This window comes from Phyllobates terribilis, unplaced genomic scaffold (genome assembly GCF_046119375.1).
Source record: "Phyllobates terribilis strain yellow unplaced genomic scaffold, ASM4611937v1 Scaffold_204__1_contigs__length_3514536, whole genome shotgun sequence".
Taxonomy (NCBI): domain Eukaryota; kingdom Metazoa; phylum Chordata; class Amphibia; order Anura; family Dendrobatidae; genus Phyllobates; species Phyllobates terribilis.
The window spans coordinates 646,743-673,224 of NW_027362964.1; the positions used below are offsets into that span (position 1 = coordinate 646,743).

At 45.7% G+C, this 26,482-nt stretch overlaps 1 long non-coding RNA gene across 1 annotated transcript in view; it reads left to right on the top strand.

Moving 5' to 3' along the window:
- The first annotated feature begins 9,810 nt into the window (after positions 1–9,810).
- The window catches only part of LOC141213659 (uncharacterized), a 32,759-nt gene continuing 16,087 nt past the window's right edge, over positions 9,811–26,482 (top strand). The window contains exons 1-2 of the long non-coding RNA XR_012283077.1: positions 9,811–9,894; positions 12,030–12,125. This is a non-coding gene — a long non-coding RNA (uncharacterized lncRNA). The remainder of the gene's footprint in view (positions 9,895–12,029; positions 12,126–26,482) is intronic.

The window sequence follows — 26,482 nt, forward strand, 5'->3', positions numbered from 1 at the left end:
CGGTAAATGTTATATATGAGGCTTAGAGTGTGGACGGGCCTACATGATGTACAGTATATAACGCACTTGGCCTCCTATATAAAGTATAGACTATAGGAGGCTGAGAGTGCGGTAAATGTTATATATGAGGCTTAGAGTGTGGACGGGCCTACATGTTGTATATAACACGCTTGACGCGCCCCCAGGGCCGTAGGGTGCTCGGCAGCCGGGCCTATGGATGCCGGTTTGGGGAATATCACGGTGGCTGGCCCGGTCCGTGACCCAGGGCAGTCAGTGAAAAGGGGGGTTTTAATTTATAGAGGATTTGTAAAGTTCGTGACGCCACCTGTGGATTGCGGCTAAAGGGAGCCGCCGCTGTCTAGCAGTCCTCTGGAGCTGGTGTTCGGCAGCAGGGATGGTGTGGCTCTCCACAAGTAGAGCTAGCTCCAGGGCAGTGTAGAAAGTGTAAGTTGCGCTGGGCGTTGTAGTCCCGGGAGGGAGAGCTGGCGCAGATGAAAGAATGGACGGAGGCAGTACAGTGCAGTCATCCGAGTTTTTACTCACAGTTCTTATGACAGTTCCACTGGTGCACTGTACGGGTGCTAGCCTCCCACATCGTGCTGCGTTCTCCAGGAAGGGGTTCAGTTCTTCCTCAGGCAGGTTAGGAGTACCTGACAGAACCCCACTTTCTTGTTTTCCTAGCTAGACCGTCTTCACGTTGGGTCTTTCTCCCTTCTGCCCTGCGCTTCCCCACTCCCGGACCTGCTTGACCCTCACAGGGATTAGAATGAGGCTTCAGCAACTGACTATACAAGCCAAAAGCCTCCGGTTTTCCCAGCCGAGACTTAGAGTAACACAGCTGGACCAGGGGCCGGTCCCCTTCTTGTGGCCTACGATCCCTCTGACTTCTGACAGATTCGGGGCGTACGGGTGCCGTCCTGCACTCGCCGTATCCCCTAGGATCCCTTCAACAGATTGGAGCCTACTCCCTGCTCCCCTCCTGGGCCTCTAGGACTAGGCCATACTGGTGGAGCAGAGCTCCTAAAGAGACTCTGCTCCCAGACTGTTCTTCTGAACTGTGCTCTCACTAACTGACCTGCCACCCTAAGATGGCTTCCCTTTATATACCTACTTCTCCCAGTGCTCCCCCTAACTACTGTACTTCCTCCACCCACACCCACTACTGGTTCCCCCTACCTTTGGGTTCGCCCCACTCCAGCCAGGGACAGAGCTCAGCAGAAAACACATTGCATCTTGCCCTTCCAGCCAGCCTGGAGCAGTGTAGTGTTGAATGTGGGTGCTGGGGTTCCAGGCAGCAATCCCTCCTTACCTGAGAGAAGGGAGACACCACACCTCTAGTTGAGATGCAAGTACCTCTGTGGCGACTGAACCCTCAGGGGCGCCACACACTCGTCCTCCTATATGAAGTATAGACTATAGGAGGCTGAGAGTGCGGTATAAGTCATATATGAGGCTTAGATTGCGGACGGGCCTACATGATGTATACAACGCACTCGGCCTTCTATATAAAGTATAGACTATAGGAGGCTGAGAGTGCGGTAAATGTTATATATGAGGCTTAGAGTGCGGACGGGCCTACATGATGTGTGTCGCCCCAGGACTGGATGCCACAAATATTAAAGGCTGTGTCTGAGAGCAGGAGGGAGGTTCCCTGGTCAGGGACCATTAGCATGCAGCACCTCCTGTCCCAGGCCAGTAAGGGGAGCAGGCTTCCCCTATAAAAGCTGGAACTGAGGGCAGGGTTAGGGAGACCAGGACCCACTTCTGAAGCATCCAGAAGGGTTCCCAGAGGAAAGGGGCAGGTCAGCAGCAGCTGAGGAGTCCGGGAGTCAGAGGAGGAACAGCAAGCCAGGGACAGAGGCGACGAGAGCCGGTCCTGGCTGATAGAGAACTACACAACCGGACACTGGGGTCTGAGGCTGTCAGGGTTGCAAGCCCGGCAGCAGATAACCGACCTGCGAGGGATTTTAGGTCCCTTGGCCTGAGAAGCCTGGAGGCTCCGCCACACAGAGGGACCGGTACGGCACGGAGAAGCTACAGGTACCTAAGGCCCGAGTCGCAAGCCATACAGGCGAAGTACACGGCCAGCTCAGGGACGTGGGCTATCACACCACGAAAAGGGGGATAGTCAGTAAGGGCAGACAGAGAGCGGTAGGCCTACCCACTCACCCTGACCAGTGGGGCTCACCTGAATGCTCTCAGACACCCAGGCCCATTCCTACCCTGTACTCCTGTTGGGTCATTAGTACTAACTACAATAAAGACCCTGGACTGTTTGAAGCGGACTCTGAACCCTTATTATTGTGGCCTGCACCATCACCCCCAGCATCCTAATACACTGCCCTGAGGCTACACTCTTCCCATGGGGAGTTATCCTATCCCTGTGCTGCATACCAACATCAGCCTCAGCGGTCTGCCCTGCAGCGGCGGTCATCCCTGACCGCAATCCACGGGTGGCGTAGTCGGACATTCAAAACCCTACAAATAGACTGCCACAGCATTTGGTCTGACCACCCTGAGCCACGGGATCGGGTTGCCACTACTACCCCCAACATTGCACTGAAGCCCGGTTCCGGGTGCCCCACGGCCGAGTCAGATGGCGAGTCAGATGTATATAACGTACTCGGCCTCCTATATAAAGTATAGACTATAGGAGGCTGAGAGTGCGGTATACGTCATATATGAGGCCTAGAGTGCGGGCGGCGGGTCTACATGATGTATACAACGCACTCGGCCTCCTATATAAAGTATAGACTATAGGAGGCTGAGAGTGCGGTATATGTCATATATGAGGCCTAGAGTGCGGGCGGCGGGTCTATATGATCTATACTTTATATAGGAGGCTGAGTGTGTTGTATAGATCATATAGACCCGCCGCCCGCACTCTAGGCCTCATATATGAAATATACCGCACTCTCAGCCTCCTATAGTCTATACTTTATATAGGAGGCTGAGTGTGTTGTATACATCATATAGACCTGCCGCCCGCACTCTAGGCCTCATATATGAAATATACCGCACTCTCAGCCTCCTATAGTCTATACTTTATATAGGAGGCTGAGTGTGTTGTATACATCATATAGGCCCGCCGCCCGCACTCTAGGCCTCATATATGACGTATACTGCACTCTCAGCCTCCTATAGTCTATACTTTATATAGGAGGCTGAGTGTGTTGTATAGACTATAGGAGGCTGAGAGTGCAGTATACGTCATATATGAGGCCTAGAGTGCGGGCGGCGGGCCTATATGATGTATACAACACACTCAGCCTGCTATATAAAGTATAGACTATAGGAGGCTGAGAGTGCGGTATATTTCATATATGAGGCCTAGAGTGCGGGCGGCGGGTCTATATGATGTATACAACACACTCAGCCTCTTATATAAAGTATAGACTATAGGAGGCTGAGAGTGTGGTATACGTCATATATGAGGCCTAGAGTGCGGGCGGTGGGTCTATATGATGTATACAACACACTCAGCCTCTTATATAAAGTATAGACTATAGGAGGCTGAGAGTGTGGTATACGTCATATATGAGGCCTAGAGTGCGGGCGGTGGGTCTATATGATGTATACAACACACTCAGCCTCTTATATAAAGTATAGACTATAGGAGGCTGAGAGTGCGGTATACGTCATATATGAGGCCTAGAGTGCGGGCAGCGGGTCTATATGATGTATACAACACACTCAGCCTCCTATATAAAGTATAGACTATAGGAGGCTGAGAGTGCAGTATACGTAATATATGAGGCCTAGAGTGCGGGCAGCGGGTCTATATGATGTATGCAACACAATCAGCCTCCTATATAAAGTATAGACTATAGGAGGCTGAGAGTGCAGTATACGTAATATATGAGGCCTAGAGTACGGGCGGTGGGTCTATATGATGTATACAACGCACTCAGCCTCTTATATAAAGTATAAACTATAGAAGGCTGAGAGTGCAGTATACATCATATATGAGCCCTAGAGTGCGGGCGGCGGGTCTATATGATGTATACAACGCACTCAGCCTCTTATATAAAGTGTAAACTATAGGAGGCTGAGAGTGCAGTATACATCATATATGAGGCCTAGAGTGCGGGCAGCGGGTCTATATGATGTATACAACACACTCAGCCTCCTATATAAAGTATAGACTATAGGAGGCTGAGAGTGCAGTATACGTAATATATGAGGCCTAGAGTACGGGCGGTGGGTCTATATGATGTATACAACGCACTCAGCCTCTTATATAAAGTATAAACTATAGAAGGCTGAGAGTGCAGTATACATCATATATGAGCCCTAGAGTGCGGGCAGCGGGTCTATATGATGTATGCAACACAATCAGCCTCCTATATAAAGTACAGAATATAGGAGGCTGAGAGTGCGGTATATGTCATATATGAGGCTTAGAGTAGGGACGGGCCTACATGATGTATACAACGCACTCAGCCTCCTATATAAAGTATACACTATAGGAGGCTGAGAGTGCGGTATACGTCATATATGGGGCCGCCGCCTATATGATATATAGATCGCACTCTCTACCTCCTATATGAAATATAGATCACACTCTTGGCCTCTTATACCACATATACAATCTATAAGGCCTCTTTCACACATCAGTGTTTCCAGTATGTGTTGTGACAGTTTCCACACGTATCAGAGACACTGACACACGTAGACACATTCAGATGAATGGGTCTGTGCACATGTCAGTGCGTTTCCACAGACCGTGTGTCCGTGGGAAAAACACGCTGATATGTTTGTTTTTTTACACCATGCACGGGTCGAAAAACGCCTGCACACGTACGCACTGATGACACACTGATGACACACAGATGATTTCCGTGTGACACGTAGCGGCGCCTGGGAATCAGCAGTACAGTTCGTGCTGTTCCCAGGCGCCGGTACAAAGATGCCACACAGACACGGATATCTCCGGTACTGTTTTTTCCAGTATGGGAAATATCCGGACATGTGAAAGAGCCCCATGTCATATAGGAGGCCGAGAGTCTGTATGTCATATAGGAGACCGAGAGTGCGGTATATGTAATATATGGGGCCTACTGTGTATAATGTATAGATCGCACTCTACCTCCTTTATGAAATATAGATCACACTCTTGGCCTCTTATATGACATATACAGAGTATATGTCATATAGGATGCTGAGAGTGCGGGTCTATATTACATATACAACACACTCAGCCTCCTATGTAAAGTATATATTATAGGAGAAGGAAAGTGCGGTCTATATCTCATATAGGAGGCCGAGAGAGTGGTGTATGTCATGTGTGGGGCCTATATGATGTATAGATCGCACTTTCTGCCTCATATATGACAAACAGACCGCACTCGCGGCCTCCTATATAAAGCATATATTAGGGGAGACCGAGCATGCGGTCTGTATGTCATAGAGGAGGCAGAGAGTGCTGTACACGACCTATAAACTCGCACTCTCTGCCTCCTGTATGATGTATAGACCGCAGTCTCGTTGTTCCTTATGTAGTGTATACAGCATAATAAAGTGTATAGTATGGTGCTGTGTTTGTATAATATTATGTAGCGTTGTGTATATAATATATTTTTAGCGCCAACATATTCCGCAGCACTTTACATTACAGAGGGGACATGTACAGAAAATAAAGACAGTACAGGATAACACACAACTCAGATACCAAGAGGGGTGAGGGACCTGCTGCTCGCAAGCTACAATCTATGGAGAAATAGGGAGACACGAAAGGTAAATGATAAAATGTGCTGATATTGTGCGATACAACCATTATAAACTAAATAGGGTCTGCACCAGCCAGCATGTGTACAGTACCAATACAGGGGACTATTAAGTGCATGGAGGGTGTGTACACAGATGCTACAAGGGTTTATATATGAATATAACAGGAGAAACAGAGTTTATATAGGCATAAAACCAGTATAGCTTTATTAGATACAAGATAGTAAAAAAGCCACAACAGTGGCGACACAAAGTAAATAACAGATTACAAAATACAGTACATGGTAACATATGTAGAGAGTATATGTGGCAAACCACCCCCCCCCCAAAAAAAGGGCTATAGAAGGGCAAGGGGTACTCCCCGCAATCAATTGTTATATTCAACAGCTTCCGCAGGGAAGAAAGACATGGGAAGGATCCGCTACATCTCCACCTTTAATCATGAGTGGGGGGAGATGCGGCAGATCCTCTCCAAGCATTGGGGTGTTCTTGGTGCGGAGCCCTCCCTACGAGAATATGTGGGGGACTATCCACTCATGACACCCAGGAAAGCCAATAACCTGGGTGACATGTTGACACGGAGTCATTATGTTCCCCCACTTACCAACCCTTTTGGGTCCTGAGGACCAAGGATTGGCTTTTTTCCTTGCGGCCACTGTCTGGCATGCGCCAATGCCGTGCGCTCTGTCTCCTTTTCCTCATCCGACGGCTCTCGTGAATACCAAATTTGTAATTATATATCCTGTGGTTTAACCCATGTGATTTATTACGCAACTTGTGCCTGTGATTTAATTTACATCGGTTTGACCACGAGAGAGCTAAGAGTGAGGATACGGGAACACGTGCGCGACATTGGCGCGGCCAGAACGGTGGCCGACCAACGGGAGCCAAAAACTATCCCACGTCACTTTCAATGCAAACATAACTGCGATCCAAAATCTTTGAAGGTGAGTGGAATTGATATTTCACACCTTGGCTCCCGTGGAGGTGACTGGACAAAGGCTCTTGGTCAAAAGGAAGTAAAATGGATCGTATGTCTGAATACCATGTCTCCTCGGGGCCTTAATGAGGCACTTAGCTTTGCCCCCTTCCTGTGACATGGGCCTCGCCTGTTATATCATTCTCCGCCTTAGATGTTATATAACCAATTTTGGCCCTTTTGGCTATTTTTGTTTTTAATATTTATCTGGTATTTTCAATATTTGCTTTTTACCTTTTAATCCCTATTTTTCTTTATTTTTCCTCTTGGCTCCTTTTTTCTTTGGTCCATATATAGCATGAGAACGGAACCACATCCTATTTTATGCGCTGATCAACATCACTGGATTTAATGAGACCGGCCCTGCATACTGTATACATGGACATCTCTACACATTTGATGTTATACTGTCGTGACTTGTATTATCGGCCATTATATATATAATGCATTGCAGGACTAATGATTGCTTGACCCTTTGTTATTTTTTTGGATGCCAGCCTCTGCTATTGGCCATTATGTTGCTAGGTGACACACGATGCGGTGCGCATGCGCTCTGGGCACGCTGCTCTCGGCCCGGGCATGGCCGTCTTTCTCCTGGCCGCGCACTTCCGGTGCACATACCATGTGTTTCCGGCGTGCGCGTTACCAGGTGACGGATTCTGACAGTTTCCGGCGCCTAGCGCATGCGCCGACGAGCATCGGTCACTTATTCACTTCCGGTCACGTGACTAGTATCGCGGTCACGTGACCGTGTGAAAAGACTTTAAAAAGGTCCCTGTCCTTTACAAGCTTATGCCTCTTGAGAAAGCCCATAGCATCGGGGCGAAACACGCGTCGAGCCTCCCTTTTGGTCTCTTGGTGCCTTGAGTTTATCCTGTTCCTGGTCTACTTGTCACCTTTCTTCTGCTGGCCCTCCCTTATTAGTGACTGGTAAGCGGTATTTGAATTCTCCTCGACATTTGATGCATACCTGCACACTTGTGCGGATACTCTTTACTTATGGTATATTCTATATGTTCTCTGCTTATCACTCCCTCTTTTTTTGGGGGGGGTTTTGCCACATATACTCTCTACATATGTTACCTTGTACTGTATTTTGTAATCTGTTATTTACTTTGTGTCGCCACTGTTGTGGCTTTTTTACTATCTTGTATCTAATAAAGCTATACTGGTTTTATGCCTATATAAACTCTGTTTCTCCTGTTATATTCATATTTAATATTGAGTAGGCTTGTGGCCATTAGAAGCTATGTATTTTCTAGTTGTCTTCCCGCCACGACTCTAAAAGATGAAGGCCGTTCTGTGTATAAGGGTCTATATATGCTACTACAGTATACACAGTATATGGTGTACAGATGGTTAGATACTAAGGTGCTGCGTATATAGTGTGGAATCCACACTATATACACTGCCATAGCTATACATTATATAGTATATACACTGCTCCACTCTATATTCTTGAACACAGTGTATACAGTGCTGGCCAAAAGTATTGGCACGTCTGCAATTCTGTCAGATAATACTCAGTTTCTTCCTGAAAATGATTGCAATCACAAATTCTTTGGTATTATTCTCTTCATTTAATTTGTCTTCAATGAAAAAAACACAAAAAGAATTGTCCTAAAGCCAAATTGGATATAATTCCACACCAAACCTAAAAAAGGGGGTGGACAAAAGTATTGGCACCCTTTGAAAAATCATGTGATGCTTCTCTAATTCGTGTAATTAACAGCACCTGTAACTTACCTGTGGCACCTAACAGGTGTTGGCAATAACTAAATCACACCTGCAGCCAGTTAACATGGATTAAAGCTGACTCAACCTCTGTCCTGTGTCCTTGTGTGCACCACACTGAGCATGGAGAAAAGAAAGAAGACCAAAGAACTGTCTGAGGACTTGAGAAACCAAATTGTGAGGAAGCATGAGCAATCTCAAGGCTACAAGTCCATCTCCAAAGACCTGAATGTTCCTGTGTCTTCCGTGCGCAGTGTCATCAAGAAGTTTAAAGCCCATGGCACTGTGGCTAACCTCCCTAGATGTGGACGGAAAAGAAAAATTGACGAGAGATTTCAACGCAAGATTGTGCGGATGGTAGGATACCCAGGAAGACCCCACTTCTTACCCTGAGACATAAAAAAGCCAGGCTGGAGTTTGCCAAAAAACTTACCTGAGAAAGCCTAAAACGTTTTGGAAGAATTTTCTCTGGTCAGATGAGACAAAAGTAGAGCTTTTTGGGAAAAAGCATCAACATAGAGTGTACAGGAAAAAAAAAGAGGCATTCAAAGAAAAGAACACGGTCCCTACAGTCAAACATGGCGGAGGTTCCCTGAAGTTTTGGGGTTGCTTTGCTGCCTCTGGCACTGGACTGCTTGACCGTGTGCGTGGCATTATGAAGTCTGAAGACTACCAACAAATTTTGCAGCATAATGTAGGGCCCAGTGTGAGAAAGCTGGGTCTCCCTCAGAGGTCATGGGTCTTCCAGCAGGACAATGACCCAAAACACACTTCCAAAAGCACTATAAAATGGTTTTAGAGAAAGCACTGGAGACTTCTAAGGTGGCCAGCAATGAGTCCAGACCTGAATCCCATAGAACACCTGTGGAGAGATCTCAAAATGGCAGTTTGGAGAAGGCATCCTTCAAATATCAAGGACCTGGAGCAGTTTGCCAAAGAAGAATGGTCTACAATTCCAGCAGAGCATTGTAAGAAACTCATTGATGGTTACCGGAAGCGTTTTTTTGCAGTTATTTTGGCTAAAGGTTGTGCAACCAAGTATTAGGCTGAGGGTGCCAATACTTTTGTCTGGCCCTTTTTTGGAGTTTTGTGTGAAATGATCAATGATTTGATTTTTTCTTCATTCTCTTTTGTGTTTTTTCCTTGCAAGCAAATTAAATGAAGATAATAATACCAAAGAATTTGTGATTGCAATCATTTTCAGGAAGAAACTGAGTATTATCTGACAGAATTGCAGGGGTGCCAATACTTTTGGCCAGCACTGTATGTATTGTGGTGCAGCGGCATTGCTATAATGATCTAGTATGTCTGTTTAGGCTATTTCCTCCCCCTCAGCTGACTGGTCACATGACTGTGACATCACACAGGTCCTTTTGCTCACAGAAGGTATGGACACGTGACTGTGAGATAAGCACAGGTCCTGTGGCTGTGTCTACAGGATATATAAAAACCTGGTGAGTTGAGCAGTGGGCAGTGTACCTGTGAGAGAGGCATGAGGCCTGTTCCCCGGGTGGGTGGGACACTGTTTGTCTGAAGCCTAGTGAGGCCGGGTGAAGCCTGGATCCCATGTGGATGTCAGTAAGCCTTGGAGGGCCAGAGGCTAGAGACCCCATCTGGGAAACAAATGGACCAAAGCAGCTAAAGCCCGACGTAGGTAATACTATTTGTGTTATGGACATTTTCATGGACATTGTTTTATTATTACCTTGCGGGAGGCTGTAACTAGAGCCAAGTGGGCCGGTCTGCCACTTGGGCTCGTGGACTTTATATCTGTGTCGGTGGGCCACGGAGTTGGACCCGGAAATCAGCAGTTTATGGAGTTAATAAACTGCTGACTTGAGAAATACCGGAAAATATGGCAGGTGTGTTTTAAATTGACGCAGCGAAGCGAGTATCCCCCAGGATAATGACAAGCGCTGCCTTACAGTATATATAATGTGTGTGTATAAATATATATATATTTATATATATTGCAGAGTACCACTTCTGTCCTGTATACTGGGCATAATTCTCTATGTATTATCCTTTATATACACTGGATAGTACCAATTCTCCTGCACTGTATACTGGGTGTAATTCTCAGTATCTGTATATACACACTGCACTGCTAAAATAAAATGTATAATAATAATAATGTGAGTGGTTTCCCCTCTGAAACTTACCATTCCCAGCATGCCCTGTCAGATTTAATCCTTCAGGGTTTACTGGGAGTTGTAGGTTTGTTACTGCACTGATGATGCGGGGACGGGTATTGCATCCGAGCCCACAGCACCAAGTCATTCACACTGTAAGGCTATTTTCACACTTGCGTTGTGAAATCCGTCCAACTCTTCTGCCTGGAAAGAGTCGGATAGATTTCACAAAATTCCAGCACTTTCCTGATACAGCCTGATGCTCCCTTTGACTATAAAGGGAGGCTGGTCGTGAGCCAGCAAAATAGGCAAGCGCGCTGCTACATTGACTGTGCTCTATACATGCCAGGTGCAGGCAGTATAATACAGCAGGCACCGAACTGCAAAGATCAGGGCTGGCGATGCCACCATACCCAGTTATTTAAACCCTCAGATGCCACGTTCAATAGCAATTGTAGAATCTGTGACGTAAAGCAGAGGGAGGCGACTCATATTGGAGCAGTGAAATCGCCTCTGCCTGGCACATTCCCATGGTAAGCTGTAACAGGTACCTGTGTATAATTTAAGGAAAAAATGCTGGGATGATCTTCATGATTTTTTACCATATTTTTGCATCCTGCTTTTATAAACAGATGTTTCATACTTACTTGCTCCCTACCGCTGAGGTCCTCCATGCCTCTTGCATGTCAATGCTCTGGGTCTCGCTGTGCTTATATCTGCCACAGCAATGGCCACATGCTCCACTGCAGTCAATGACTGGCTTCACATGTCACCACTGAAACCAGTTATTGGCTCCTGTGCCGGCTGTGATAGATGGAAACACTATGTGGACTGTTCCATGGACATGGAGAAGGTGATGTAGAAGACCGTAGCGGTGCATAGCGGGTAAGGACCTATTCACATTTCAATTTTTCACTGACATGTGTTGTCCACATTTCTCATTTGCAGCACGCATACACATTGATTTTAATGTGTGTTCACACATCAGTGTTGTTTTACGGACCATGGGTCAATGAAAAAAATTCATGAACACATGCACTATTTTTGGTCCGTGATGCGGACCAAACACACACACACTAAATTCTATGGGTCTGTGAAAATCACGGGAATGACATCCATGTTTGGTCCGTTTTTAACAGATAGATGCATTGGAAATTATTTTCTGAGCTGAGCAGTGTCCATGGAATACGGATGACCCATTGAGGGCACACAGACGTGAAACGGACCCTTCATGGATGAAACGTACACATTTTAGACACGGTGTGAACAGTGCCTAGGTACGAATCTTCTGTTTAGAGAGGCATGCTGAGGGCACTTGCTAGAAAATAATTTTTCCAGAACATCCCCTTTACAGGCCAAAGTACGCTGCAAACAGTACAATTGCAAAATAAGACAATATACAACAGTTTCCTCTTTACAATGAAAGAACTAATAGTATTACATGTTCTTTTATGTAGGACCAATGTGAATGCTGTGCATTGTGAACAAGCAAGAGCTGAGAATACTGCGTAGACCACCGGATCAGTTGGTAGCCAGTTATAAAGTGATACAGGGTAGGTGATACATGAAATCTAGTATTGATAGCTAGCTTTTTGTTTTACTGGTAGAACATTGACTCAGAAATACAATGAATACTAAATGGAATTTAGGCTAGTTTCACACAAGTGAATCTACTGTGTGAAACACGCTGCTGGTATATCCGCTCTGGAGGAAGATCGTGCCGGCATTACACTTACATATACTCATATACAATGCCCAGCGCTTCCTCCTGTTCTGTAATGTAGTGACAAGCTGCAAATTGCATCTCGTTAGATTACAGAGTTGTAGTGTGGGCGCCTAGAGTCAATTACCCTGGTGGGCCCTAGGCACCCCAGTCCGACCCTGGCAATATTATTATCCTTTTGTCATAATATCACATAATTGTGTTATCTTCATTGTGCTTTATACAGATAACACCATGCTGTTTTGCACCATCTTGTGGCCTTTTTTGAGTATTACGCTCCCACTATGCACAGTGTTGATTTCTCTCTATGAACTATGAATGCTACACTACTTTTGCAGATTGCCCCGGTGGCACGCATTCTCATCTGGTGCCCTGCCAGTTCTCTTCCTGTATCTTTTGTTCCCTTCGGCGTCACAATCCAGTTTGTGTCACGGTCGGTCATGTGATGTGGGTCGAGGCAAGCTCCCGGACTTCACCAGTTCACGCATGCGTCACTACACTCTGCGTCCCTCTCCTATTGGCTAGCGCAGCATTTTTATTCTCTCTCTTCCTGTGATGTGTCGGGGTGGGCACATTGTAAGGCAGCTCCTGCTGTGAACAAAGTATGCAGTAAACTCATTTTTTCCCATCCATCCTGAGTGTACGCTATTTGACCGTGCCATGTATGGGAATATATATATACCTTTTACCCCAATCTTGTATACTTGACCATTATTTAGTCCCCATACCCCCGTATATTCTCATAGCATCATCAATAGTATACATGTATTTTTACACATATTTGCTTATATATATTTCAGATGATGGTTATATACAGTATACTGTATTTGTGATTTTATACTAAGCAGTGAGTCTCCTTTACATTTTACTATTTATATGTGTGATCTGCACCATCTTCCTGTTTTTGTATGTCCACTGCACCTTTTTACTTCATCAATAAAGTTAATCTTTTATGACATTTATTTATGAATCGCTATATTGACTTAATTATTATTTTTTTGTCCCATCTATCAGTTTTGCTAACGATTAGTCTGTTGGCGCTAATGTCTGAGATATATGTACACACACTTATTATCCTCTAACATCAGAAGCACAGCGCACTTTATCCAGGACCAACAGGAATATACCTCGAGTGTCCTTATTGTTATATATATGACTCGCCCCCAGGGCCATGGGGTACTCGACAGCCGAGCCTTATGGCTGCTTTTGGGGGAGATCACGGTGGCTGGCCCGGTCCGTAACCCAGGGCGGGTCAGTGTAAAAAGGGGGATATTTTGTAGGGGAATTTGCCGTGACGCCACCTGCGGTGTCTGGTGAGGATCACCAGCGCTGCAACAGTCCTCTGAGGCAAATTTTAGGACAGCTTGTGATGGATCGGCTCCCCACAGGTGGAGCAGGCCTCAGGGCAGTGTAGATAAATGGAGGAGGTGTGCTGGGCGTTATAGTGCAGGGAGGGAAATGGCACCGGCGAAATAAAGGAGCGGAGGCAGCTCAGTGCAGTCATCCAAGATTTACTCACAGTTCTTAGACAGTCCACAGGTGCACTGTACCGGCGCAAGCCTCCCGCGTCGCACTGCGTTCACCGGGCAAGGTTTCAGTCCTTCCTCAGGCAGCTCGGGTGTACCTGGCAGAACCCCACTTTCATATCTCACTCTCCTCCTCTGACTGAACACACTCTCTCTAAGATGGCTTCCCTATTTATACTCCTATCAAAGTGCTTTCTCTAACTACTTCCTCCACCCACACCCACTACTGGTTCCCCCCATCCAGCCAGGGACAAGGCTCAGCAGCTGCGCTCTGCATGTTGCCCCCCCAGCCGGCCTGGAGTAGGGTAGTGTTGGATGCAGGTGTTTGGGGTTCCGTGCAGCACTCCCACCTTACCTGAGAGAAGGGAGACACCACACCTCGGGGTGAGGTGCAGTACTTCTGTGGCGACTGAACCCTCAGGGGCGCCATATATATACCGTATATAATTAAAAATAAAAAAACAGAATATCCTCCCGCCATTTTTACTTTTTCAGTTCTTTTATTGTACTCTAATGAATTTACATTTTTTAACTACCTGATTCTTGTCATTCCCTTTCTCCTTTTACCCCAGCCCTGTTACAAGCGCAAGTCTGTATATATCAGATATATACCATTTTATCTACTTTACCCATTAGACGACTGTGGTAATCGTCCTTTCTTGCAGCAGGTTTCAAGGGCTCAACTGCAAGCACCACCATCCTTTTTATTACTTAATTTCTGAGTACAGATCACCATAAAAAACACGAATCTGTCAATGAGTTTATGGGAAAAAGCAAACAAGTTATGGACTGTGGAAGAGATATATGTGACCAAAATGAACACTCATTTCCAGCAGATGATACCTATGACCTATCCCTACACTAAATACAGCTAACAGCGGTATTAATAGGGAATAGAATAGATGTTACCTTGATATTTTTTTTAGGTTGCAGCAGCAAGGACTATAAGGCAATAATTCTTGACTAGATGCCTGTAATAGCTATCCCTACTGCGACAGCTCAAACTACATGAACTACAGATAAGAACGGTATTATTAGAGAATATAATCTATTTGAATTAGCCCTGAAAAAAGCTATTAGTTTAACGTAGCAGCACCAAGGACTGTTATTTCATCAACCCTGCTGGGGAATATAGTGGAGCATTTCGTATCTACTCAGCCTAATATGGAGGAGACCAGGATCTTCTATACTTACTGTACAAAGTCTCCTGTCCTGGCTGTGACATCCTGTATGCAGTGTGAGAACTCCCAATGTGACGACCACCTGACAGCCCACAACAAGGCACTGGATCATATACTAATAGAATCCGGCTCTTTTGGTTTCCAAAAATGCTCCCTCAACAAGAAGATGGAGCCTCAGAAAAGCATTTTTTACTATTAATAAGGAGTGGGTGTCCTAGACTGGTAATGCATGCGCTTTAAGGACTGCCAAAAATTAGAAGGAGGCACTCCAATACCTCTTTGAAGAGACGTAGTGGAGGGACTCAGAAAACCTTTTTTTCCCATTATTAATGAGTGGGTATCCTAGACTGATAATGCGCATGCACTAAGTGCATGGGCTGGAAAACATTTAGGCTATGTGCCCACGTTTCGGACCTGAAGCATATTTTTTACGCTTCTCCCTGGCGGGAAAATCGCATGCGGATATTACATGCGGTTTTCCTGCCAGGTAGAAGCGTTTGTGAGGCGTCTTTGCATGCATTTCCGCATGCGGGTTATCAAGCACTTCTCCAAGCATCACTTGGAAAAGTGCTTGACAACTTGTTCAGAATGGTAAAAAATAAACTTTATACTCACCTTCTGATGCATTCTCTGCCCCGTCCGGAGGCTTGAGCGGCTCACGCTGTTGTGTGCAGGACCTGCTCTGACGTCATTGTGTCATGTGGTGGGTCACATGACTCAGTGACGTGGCAGGTCCTTCAGACAACAGCGCGACGGAGGGAAAACATCAGAAGATAAGTATAAACTTTATTTTATTCTTTTTTTTTACAGGTTCTTTGGTACCCAGGTCTGGATGAGAGTCTCCTCTCATCCAGACTTGGGTACCATCCGCACATTGATTCCGCTGCGCTTCCGCAAAATTAATGAACATGCTGCGGATTTTTGACCGCAGCATATACGCTGCGGAAAAATCCGCAGCATGGGCATTGACATTGCGGAATGCCATTGGGGACCATGGGGTGCGGATATACATGCGTTTTTCAAGCGTTTACGCTGCGGAAATTCCGCAGCATATACGCTTGAAAAACGCTACGTGGGCACACAGCCTTACCCCCGGAGGGGGTATACATTTATATCAGAAAATGTTAGCGATAGGCCTCTCAAAATTCTCAATGCGGGTATTATAAACACCCTTAAAAGATTTATAGTAAGGGTAGCATAATCACCCTGTTGATATGGTGGTGGAGGAGAAGGAGGAGGAGGACATAAAAAGGTCAACCTGTCAGCATTTTCAGTTGAGAGGCGGATGTGCCTATCAGTTATAATTTTCCCGGCGGCACTAAAAACCCGCTCTGACAAAACGCTAGCAGCAGGGCAGGTCAGGACATCCAAGGTGTAGAGAGACAGTACATGCCATGTGTCCAGCTTGGATACCCAATAGTTGTAAGGCACAGAGGAATCATGAAGGACGCTGGTACGGTCAGCAAGGTACTCAGCATCTTCCAAAACTTTTCCCTCCTTGTCAGAGTACACCAGACATCAGGGCCTGGGCGCTGGGAGGGTTTGAGAAAACTGTCCCAGACCTTTTTTAGTGTTCCCCTGCCTCTGCTCCATCTGGTGTGTGTCTCAATCGTCAGTACTCCTTTGTTGTCTAAGGAACTGTGACCTCTGCTGCCTGCGTTGTCAGATGGAATTTTTTTTTTAATAATTCCTCAACTAGGGCCTTCGAGTACTGCAACATTTTATTAGACCTCTCCGCCACGGGAAGGAGAGATGGAAAGTTCTCATTGTAGCGTAGGTCTAGAAGGGTGACCAACCAGTAATTAGTGTTGGCCAAAATGCATATAACGTGAGGGTCGCAGGAAATGCAGTGGAACATAAACTCAGCCATGTGTGTTAGACTGCCAACAGCCAAGACTTCTGTCCCCACCAAGAGGACACCTGTCCATCTTCTCCACCTCGTCCTTCCTCTACTCCTCCTCTTCAGGCCATCCTCACTGTACTGATTGGATGAAGGTGGTGTGGGTAGTACCGTCTGTAGCTCAGGCAACCAGTGTTATGATCAGCTACAGGGACTAAGGAAATACAGGATATCTGTCCCTACAATAAAACTAAACTATATCCCTACGATGTAACGGGGAACCTGATCCTGCGATCAGACCCGCTAAAGTCCTCGGCTAGTCTGTACGAAGACCTATAGATGTGAGGGAGGGATCCCTACAAGAAGTAGGGACTGGGATAAGTTGGACACCTCCTAGCAGAAATAGTAGCAGTCAAAGACAAACACACAACAAAAAGCATAGAGGTCAGAAGACCTAGCAAAACTAACAGAGAACGGCAACAGAGCACCAAGCTAGCTCAAGAGTAGTAAATACAATGAAGTCCAGCAAGGCCAGGAGGGCGGAGCCGGATAAAATAGGCAAAAATGGTCATGTGACCAGCAAACTAAAAAAAACCTAACAGGAGAGCTCTAACAACCAGCTCCTTAACTCCTCCTCCTCCTCATTATGTATATAGTTAGGTCCATATATATTTGGACAGAGACAACATTTTTCTAATTTTGGTTCTAGACATTACCACAATGAATTTTAAACAAAACAATTTAGATGCATTTGAAGTTCAGACTTTCAGCTTTCATTTGAGGGTATCCACATTAAAATTGGATGAAGGGTTTAGGAGTTTCAGCTCCTTAACATGTGCCACCCTGTTTTTAAAGGGACCAAAAGTAATTGGACAATTGACTCCAAGGTTATTTCATGGACAGGTGTGGGCAATCCTTTCGTTATGTCATTCTCAATTAAGCAGATAAAAGGCCTGGAGTTGATTTGAGGTGTGGTGCTTGCATTTGGAAGGTTTTTCTGTGAAGTAAACATGCGATCAAAGGAGCTCTCCATGCAGGTGAAACAAGCCATCCTTAAGCTGCAAAAAACAGAAAAACCCATCCGAGAAATTGCTACAATATTAGGAGTGGCAAAATCTACAGTTTGGTACATCCTGAGAAAGAAAGAAAGCTCTGGTGAACTCATCAATGCAAAAAGACCTGGGCGCCCACGGAAGACAACAGTGGTGGATGATCGCAGAATAATCTCCATGGTGAAGAGAAACCCCTTCACAACAGCCAACCAAGTGAACAACACTCTCCAGGAGGTAGGCGTATCAATATCCAAATCTACCATAAAGAGAAGACTGCATGAAAGTAAATACAGAGGTTCACTGCACGGTACAAGCCACTCATAAGCATCAAGAATAAAAAGGCTAGACTGGACTTTGCTAAAAAAACATCTAAAAAAGCCAGCACCGTTCTGGAAGAACATTCTTTGGACAGATGAAACCAAGATCAACCTCTACCAGAATGATGGAAAGAGAAAAGTATGGCGAAGGCGTGGTACAGCTCATGATCCAAAGCATACCACATCATCTGTAAAACACGGCGGAGACAGTGTGATGGCTTGGGCATGCATGGCTGCTAGTGGCACTGGGTCACTAGTGTTTATTTATGATGCGACACAGGACAGAAGCAGCTGAATGAATTCTGATGTATTCAGAGCCATACTGTGTGCTCAGATCCAGCCAAATGCAGCCAAACTGATTGGTCGTCGTTTCATGCTACAGATGGACAATGACCCAAAGCAACCCAGGAGTTTATTAAAGCAAGGAAGTGGAATATTCTTGAATGGCCAAGTCAATCACCTGATCTCAACCCAATTGAGCATGCATTTCACTTGTTAAAGACTAAACTTCAGACTGAAAGGCCCACAAACAAACAGCAACTGAAAACCACCGCAGTGAAGGCCTGGCAGAGCATCAAAAAGGAGGAAACACAGCATCTGGTGATGTCCATGAGTTCAAGACTTCAGGCAGTCATTGCCAACAAAGGGTTTTCAACCAAGTACTAGAAATGAACATTTTATTTACAATTATTTCATCTGTCCAATTACTTTTGGTCCCTTTAAAAACAGGGTGGCACATGTTAAGGAGCTGAAATTCCTAAACCCTTCATCCAATTTTAATGTGGATACCCTCAAATGAAAGCTGACAGTCTGAACTTCAACTGCATCTGAATTGTTTTGTTTAAAATTCATTGTGGTAATGTCTAGAACCAAAATTAGAAAAATGTTGTCTCTGTCCAAATATATAACTGTATGTCCCTCAATTTTGTTATATGTCACCCATCCTGGTAAACAGTTGAAACCAGAAGTTTACATACACTAAGATTACTATGCCTTTAAACAATTCTGGACTGCCCATATGATGATGTCATGTGTTTGTAAGCTTCTATTTTTTTGGCAACATCTGAGTTAATTAGAGACACACCTGTGGATGTACTTTAATGCACACCTGAAACGCACTGCTTCTTTGTATAGCATCATGGAAATGTCTAAAGAAATTAGCCAAGATATCAGGAAGAGAATTGTGGACTTGCACAAGTCTGGCTCATCCTTGAGTACAATTTCAAGATACCTGAAGGTGCCTCATTCATCTGTGCAAACAATTATATGCAAGTACAAACAAAATGGGAATGTCCAGCCATCATACCACTCAGGAAGGAAACGGTTCTGTGTCCCAGAGATGAACATGCTTTAGTCCAACATGTGCATATCAACCCAAGGACAAAAACAAAAGACCTTATGAAGATGATGGTGGAAGCTGGTAAGATTGTGTCAATATCCACAGTGAAACGAGTACTGTATCAATATGGGCTGAAAGGCCACTCTGCCAGGAAGAAGCCATTACTCCAAAAGAAACATAAAAAGCCAGATTAATGTTTGCAACGCACAGGAGCAAAGACCTTAATTTTTGGATACATGTCCTGTGGTCATAATGACCATCATTACGTTTGAAGGAAAAAGGGAGAAGCTTGGAAGCCTAAAAATACCATCCCAAATGTGAAACACGTGGGTGGCAGCATCATGTTGTGGTTTTGTTTTGCTGCAGGAGGGACTGGTGCACTTCACAAAATAGATGGCATCATGAGAAAAGAAGATTATGTGGCAATACTGAAGCAACATCTTAAGACATCAGCCAGGAAGTTAAAGCTTTGGCATAAATTGGTCTTCCAATTGGACAATGACCCGAAGCATACTGACAAAATGGTAACAAAGTGGCTTAAGGATATCAAAGTCAATGTTTTGGAGTGACCATTACAAAGCCCTGATCTCAATCCTATAGAAAATTTATGAGCAAAGCTGAAAACGAAGGTGCGAGCAAGGCGACCTACAAACCTGGATCAGTTACACAAGTTTTGTCAGGAGGAATGGGCCCAAATTCCGACCAACTATTGTGAGAAGCTTGTGAGAAACGATTGACCCAAGTCATTCAGTTTAAGGGCAATGGTACCAAATACTAATGAAATGTACAGTATGTAAACTTTTGACTTTGCAGTAAGTAATAAAAATGCTTTAAAACATTCTCTCTCTCATTATTCTGGCATTTGGCAAATATTAAAAATGATGGTAATCCTAATTGATCTAAAACGTGAAAGGTTTATCCTGATGTCATGTTAGATATTGAGAAAAACATGTATATGTGTCTTTTTATATAGTGTATGTAAACTTCTGGTTTCAACTGTATATGCCCTCCCATCCTGGTATATATATCCCCCCCCATCCTGTTATATATGTGTCCCCCATCTTGGTATATATGTTCCCCCTATACTTGTATATATGGCCCTCCCATCCTAGTATATATGGTCATCCAATCCTGGTATATATAGCCCTCTCATCCTGGTATATATGGCTCTTTCATCCTGGTATTTATGGCCCTTCCATCCTGGTATATATGATCTAAAATACTGGTATATGTGGCCCTCCTTCCTGGTATATATGATCTAAAATCCTGGTATGTGTGGCGCTCCATCCTGGTATATATGCCCCCCCCCCCCCCATCCTGGTATATATGTCCTCCCCAACCTGGTATTTGGCCCTCCCATCCTGGTGTATATGGCACTCCCATTCTGGTATATATGATCTCCATCCTTGTATATGTGGCCCTCTATCTTGGTATATATGTCGCCATTTCTAGTATATATGATCCCCATCATGCCGCATACTTAAAAAAAAATAAACCATTCTGCTCACCTTCCCTTTGCTCCTACACGGTGCGGCACCATCTTCTGAGGCTGGCAACTTACTTCAGTGTATAAACGGCGCAGCGGCCCTCACATGCCGACATCAGCTGCCAGAATATTCACTGCTCCCCACGCCTGGGATTATGGGGGGGGTCTCGCATAAATTGAAACTAGAATACATGGTGGAAGGTGTAAAAAGCAAACAGGACACAGTAAAGTAACATTGTGTAGATACACAGTAATACTCATCATACATGATTGTGTCAACAAAATGGAATTCTCTCACCCATTCTTTGTTTCTCCGGGATGAAAGTTGCTGTCTGGGGAGTTCCTTCTGGACCAAGTAGTTGTATAAGCTGGCCCTGTTAGTCCCTTTAGGCTCAAACTTAAACTATCCCCACAAAGCTCCCGCTCTGACAAGGGCAGACCACAGCCAGCCCTGTATGGAGGCCCTGCACTTTCCCTTTGACATTTTGTTGACACAATCATGTATGAATTATTATAAATATGTAGGATCTGCACTCAGACCTCATACTTGTGTTTTGAGAAATCTCTGTTTTTCATTTAAATGTCTGGATTCCTGGAGATAGAAATAAATGCTTAATCCATGGAATAAAGGGAAGAACAGAGATTTTCCCCTAGTTTAATTGATGTATATCTGGATCTGTTAAAAATTGGTGTTTCAGGGGAGGGCGACTTACTGTGTCCCCCGTATACACCCTCTTCCCTCTACAGATTCTATCCAGAGCCTGGTCTTCACACCTGAAGATAGAGTACAAGCTCTTTATGTATTTTTACACATATTTAATATAGAGATGGTCCCCTGACTGTGTTAATGGTAATAATCATTCCAGCATTGAGATCCATCTCTCTTTTTATGGGTGGCATTATCTGTTTATTGTTCTTAACTATTAAATATTAAAAGTTATGTTTTAGATTCTCACTTTAATTGCTGTCTAGTATCTAATCTATAGTGAGAACATATCTCAATATTGGTTGGTGTTACTCTCACTGTTTTGCTTGTTGCTGAAAAGGTGAAAAACCAATTAAAAACAATTTCTGCTTTTGCCCCAAATTAATGGAACGTGTGTATCCATATCATGGATGCCGATACAGTTGAAAACAACAATAGGAAAGGGAGCCATCAGCTGTTGCTCCCTCTCCCATCATTCCCCCTCTCCATCTGAACTCTGTGATGTCTCAGTGTAGAAGGCGCGATGACATCACTACAGCACGCCCTCTGTGCTGAGCAGTGCAGGGGCTGGAGCTGCGAGGGATAAGGGAGAGGTGAGTATTTGTTTATTTATTTTATATGTATAGAGGACTACATGGGGCCCATAATACTGTATGGAGCACTATATGGTGCCCTTAATACTGTATGGAGCACTAAATGGTGCCCATTATACTGTATGAACCACTATATGGGGCCCATTATACTGTTCCAAGGATTATGTGGTGCCAATAATACTGTATGGAGGACTATATGGGGTCCATAATACTGTATGGAGGACTATGTGTTGCCCGTAATACTGTATGGAGCACTATATGGGGAACATTATACTGTATGGAGGACTATGTGGTACCCATAATACTGAATTCCCCCCCCCCCCCCAAATACTCAGGAGCTCATGAATACACAGTGTTTAGAAAATAAATGTCAGACTAAGGGACCAGAAACCACCACATTCCGATATGAGAACTGCCAGTCTTGATGAATCAGGGCTAAATCTTTACTTGAAAGTTTCAAATGTAATAGAAATGTTCTGGCTGCAGTGAGGAGGTCATGTGATTGGCAGTTACTGGTCATTCCTGGCACCTGCAATGAGAGAGCGAGCACAGCGACTTGTCTACAAGGAGCATCCGGAGAGTTTTTAGCCATAAAGGCACAATGTTTTGTCATTTTTTCCTTTTCCTCCCATTTGTACCCTCCCCCATTTCCCCTTTTTTCATTTTTGCAGGATTTACAGGATTCCATCATCCTTTTACTGGTCATCGTGTGGCAAGTATCATTCTCTGTAGCCCATATACAGTTCACAGAGCACAATACATTCACATTACACAATGTATACACAGAGGGAGGAATGGAGCTGTCCACATTATTTGATCGGGAAGGAGCTGTGTAACAGATTTATAGTTTTAGAGTCATAAAAGAAACATTAAAAGTGTGCATCATCCGTCAGAGGTATCGGTTTATCTTATATGTCCCAGCGTATACATTAAATGGATGCCTAAATGTGATATAAAAATAGTCTATCACTGGTCATAGAGAGAAAGGGGACAAGAGAGCAGGAGAACTATATATGTATATGACTCACCCCCTGGGCTGTGGGGCACCCGGAACCGGGCTTCTGTACGATGTTGGGGGTAGTAGTGGCAACCTGATCCCGTGGCTCAGGGTGGTCAGACCAAATGTTGTGGCAGTCTATTTATAGATTTGTGAATGTCCGACTACGCCACCCGTGGATTGTGGTCAGGGTAACCGCCGCTGCAAGGCAGACAGCTGAGGCTGGTGTTGATGTGCAGCACATGGGTAGGATAACTCCCCACGGGAAGAGTGTAGCCTCAGGGCAGTGTAGGTGAATGCTGGGGGTGATAGTGCAGGCCGCAATAGTAAGAGTTCAGAGTCCGCTTCAAACAGTCCAGGGTCTTTATTGTAGGTGTTATTAACGACCCAACAGTAGTACAGGTTAGGAATGGGCCTGGGTGTCTGAGAGCATTCGGGCGAGCCCCACTGGTCAGGGCGAGTGTGTAGGCCTACCGTTCTCTCTATGCTCTTTCTGACTATCCCCCTCTTCGTGGTGTAATAGCCCACGTCCCTGAGCTGGCCGTGTACTTCTCGCCTGTATGGCTTGCGACTCGGGCCTTGGGTACCTTTTGCTTTCTCCTCGCTGTACTGGTCCCTCTGTGTGGCGGAGCCTCCAGGCTTCTTAGGCCAAGGGACCTGCAATCCCTTGCGAGTTGGTTCTCTGCTGCTGGGCTTACAACCCTGACAGCCTCGGACCCCAATGTCCGGTTGTGTGATTCTCTCAGCCAGGACCGACTCTCGTCGCCTCTGTCCCTGGCTTGCAGTTTCTCCTCTGCCTCACGGACTCCTCAGCTACAGCTGAACTGTCCCTCCTTCTCTGGGACTAGTCTCAGTCCTGAGCTAGGTCGTCCAGTTCTCTCTAACCCTGCCCCCAGTTCCAGCTTTTATAGGGGCAGCCAGCTCACCCTACTGGCCTGGGACAGGAGGTGCTGTATGCTAATTGTCCCTAACCAGGGAACCTCCCTCCTGCTCTCAGACGCAGCCTTTAATATTTGTGGCATCCAGACCTGGGGTGACACATTCCCCCCTAGTAAAATTTAGTACTCCGGACTAAACAGGAAACACAAATACAGGGTATAAATGACAACATAACATATTTACAAGTACATTTTGTCCTTAAGGCCACGGCGCTTCCGTGACCGGGTGTCCATATCACCCAACAAGGTGAAGTTTTCCACAGTGTGGGGACCTGTCTCCATAAACCCCAAGTTCCTGGCCTTGGGCATGGCGGCAAGGTAAAAGCTAACTACTTTGGACCACAAGGAGGCCACGCCGGACAGGTTTTTCTTCTGTGGCAATCTTCACAAGAGGGCACCAGGTGCAACTATCTACGTGGTAGTTCCGGTTATTCACCGTCCATAACCTGTCAGTCCATTGTATCTAGGAAAACTGGGAAAACAGTATTAGTAACCAGGTAACAAGTATAACACATTAACTACATACTTTACATTTAGATCTTCCAGCGAGCTGGTATTTGACCCCTAGTAATCCGGGTTGACCTGCGTAACCCACTGTCTGGTGGTGGTCTAACCTGGCTTTCCCCACTAGCATTTAGGGTACAGCTACTAGCTGGGTTTACAGGCAGGGCAGGCAGCTGTCTGCAGGTCCTTTGGCTTACCGCAGGCATGGCAGGATCACTGTCAGCAGAGGGTTGACTCTCCTGGGCTGCTGGCATGGGTTCTTCTGCCTCCGGGGCTGCTTGTTCCTCTTGTTCTTCCTGCTCTGCTGTAGGCTCCTGCTGGGTTGGCTGAAGGAAGTGTAGGACGGGTACCACTATTGCATCGTTTATCCGAGTCCAGGATACTCTCCAAGAACTGTGTTGATCATTTCTTCTTTGTCCTCTGCAAGTTCAAGGTCATCTTGATCTTCTCCTGCACTCTGTAGTTGCTCGGGGCTCCATTTTAGGTGGTCTCTGGAGACAGTGCTAGTGGTTTCTCCTCCATCCTTGGTAATTACACATACCTTCGAGTTGTCGTGGTTGGACGGCAGTACTGTTTACGGGTCTCTCTCCCACTGGTCATCCAGCTTGTGAAGCTTTCTCTTCCGCTTCAGGACCTGCTCGCCAGGTTTCAGGGGACCAGCAAGGGCTCTCTTGCTTTTCTCTCGCTTGAGCCAGATTCCTCTCCACACTCTCCTGTACCTTCTTGTACTGCAGCCGCCATTCCGTATCCCAGTCCGCGTCTGGGGGAGGTGTCCTCGGGTGTCAGGACTCCCATCTCCAGGTCTATCGGCAGCTTACCTGGTCTTGTTCGCATCAGGTAAGCCGGGGTGCAATTGGTAGCATTCATCGGGATATGGTTGTATAAGTCTATCAGGTCCGGCAGTTTTTCCGGCCACAGGCTGCGTTCCTCTAGGGGCAACGTTTTGAGGAGATCAATGACAATATTATTAATTTTCTCACACAGCCCGTTTGTTTGCGGGTTACATAGTTAGTAAAGCCGAATAAAGACTTGCGCCCATCAAGTTCGACCTGTAAGTTCTGTAATTGCTAAAGTTGATCCAGAGGAGGGCAAAAACCCCAAATGATTTAGCCAATCTTCACGTGAGGAAAAATTCCCTCCTGACTCTGAAACCAGGCGTTGTCCGAATCTTCTTACAGCCGTAGAGGTTGCAGAACTCCTGGAAGATTTCCGCCTCGAACGCTGGACCTTGATCTGTCAAGACCTGTTCCGGATACCCGTGTGGACGGCAGAAGTGTTGTTGGAAGGCTCTGGCCGCTGTTTGGGCTGTCAAGTCTTTAACGGGAACCACCACCAGGAACCGGGAATAGTGGTCCACTATTGTCAGGGCATAGACGTAGCCCGACCGGCTTGGAGCCAATTTCACATGGTCCAGAGCTACCAGCTCAAGAGGCTGCCTGGTGACAATGGGCCTCAAGGGTGTCTTCTGGCTGGTAAGTCCTTCCTTCTGAGGTTACATGGGCCGCAGTCCCTGCACCACTTCTCTATGGCCCCTCTCATACCGACCCAGTAGAACCGCTCTCTCAGTAGGAACTCCAGTTTCTTCCAACCCGAAGTGTCCTGCTCTGTTATGGTAGGCCTCCAGGACCATTGCTGCATCTAGTCTCGGGACCACTACCTGCCAGGTCAGCTCGTGCGTCCGGTGGTTGACAAGCCTTCTGCACAGTTT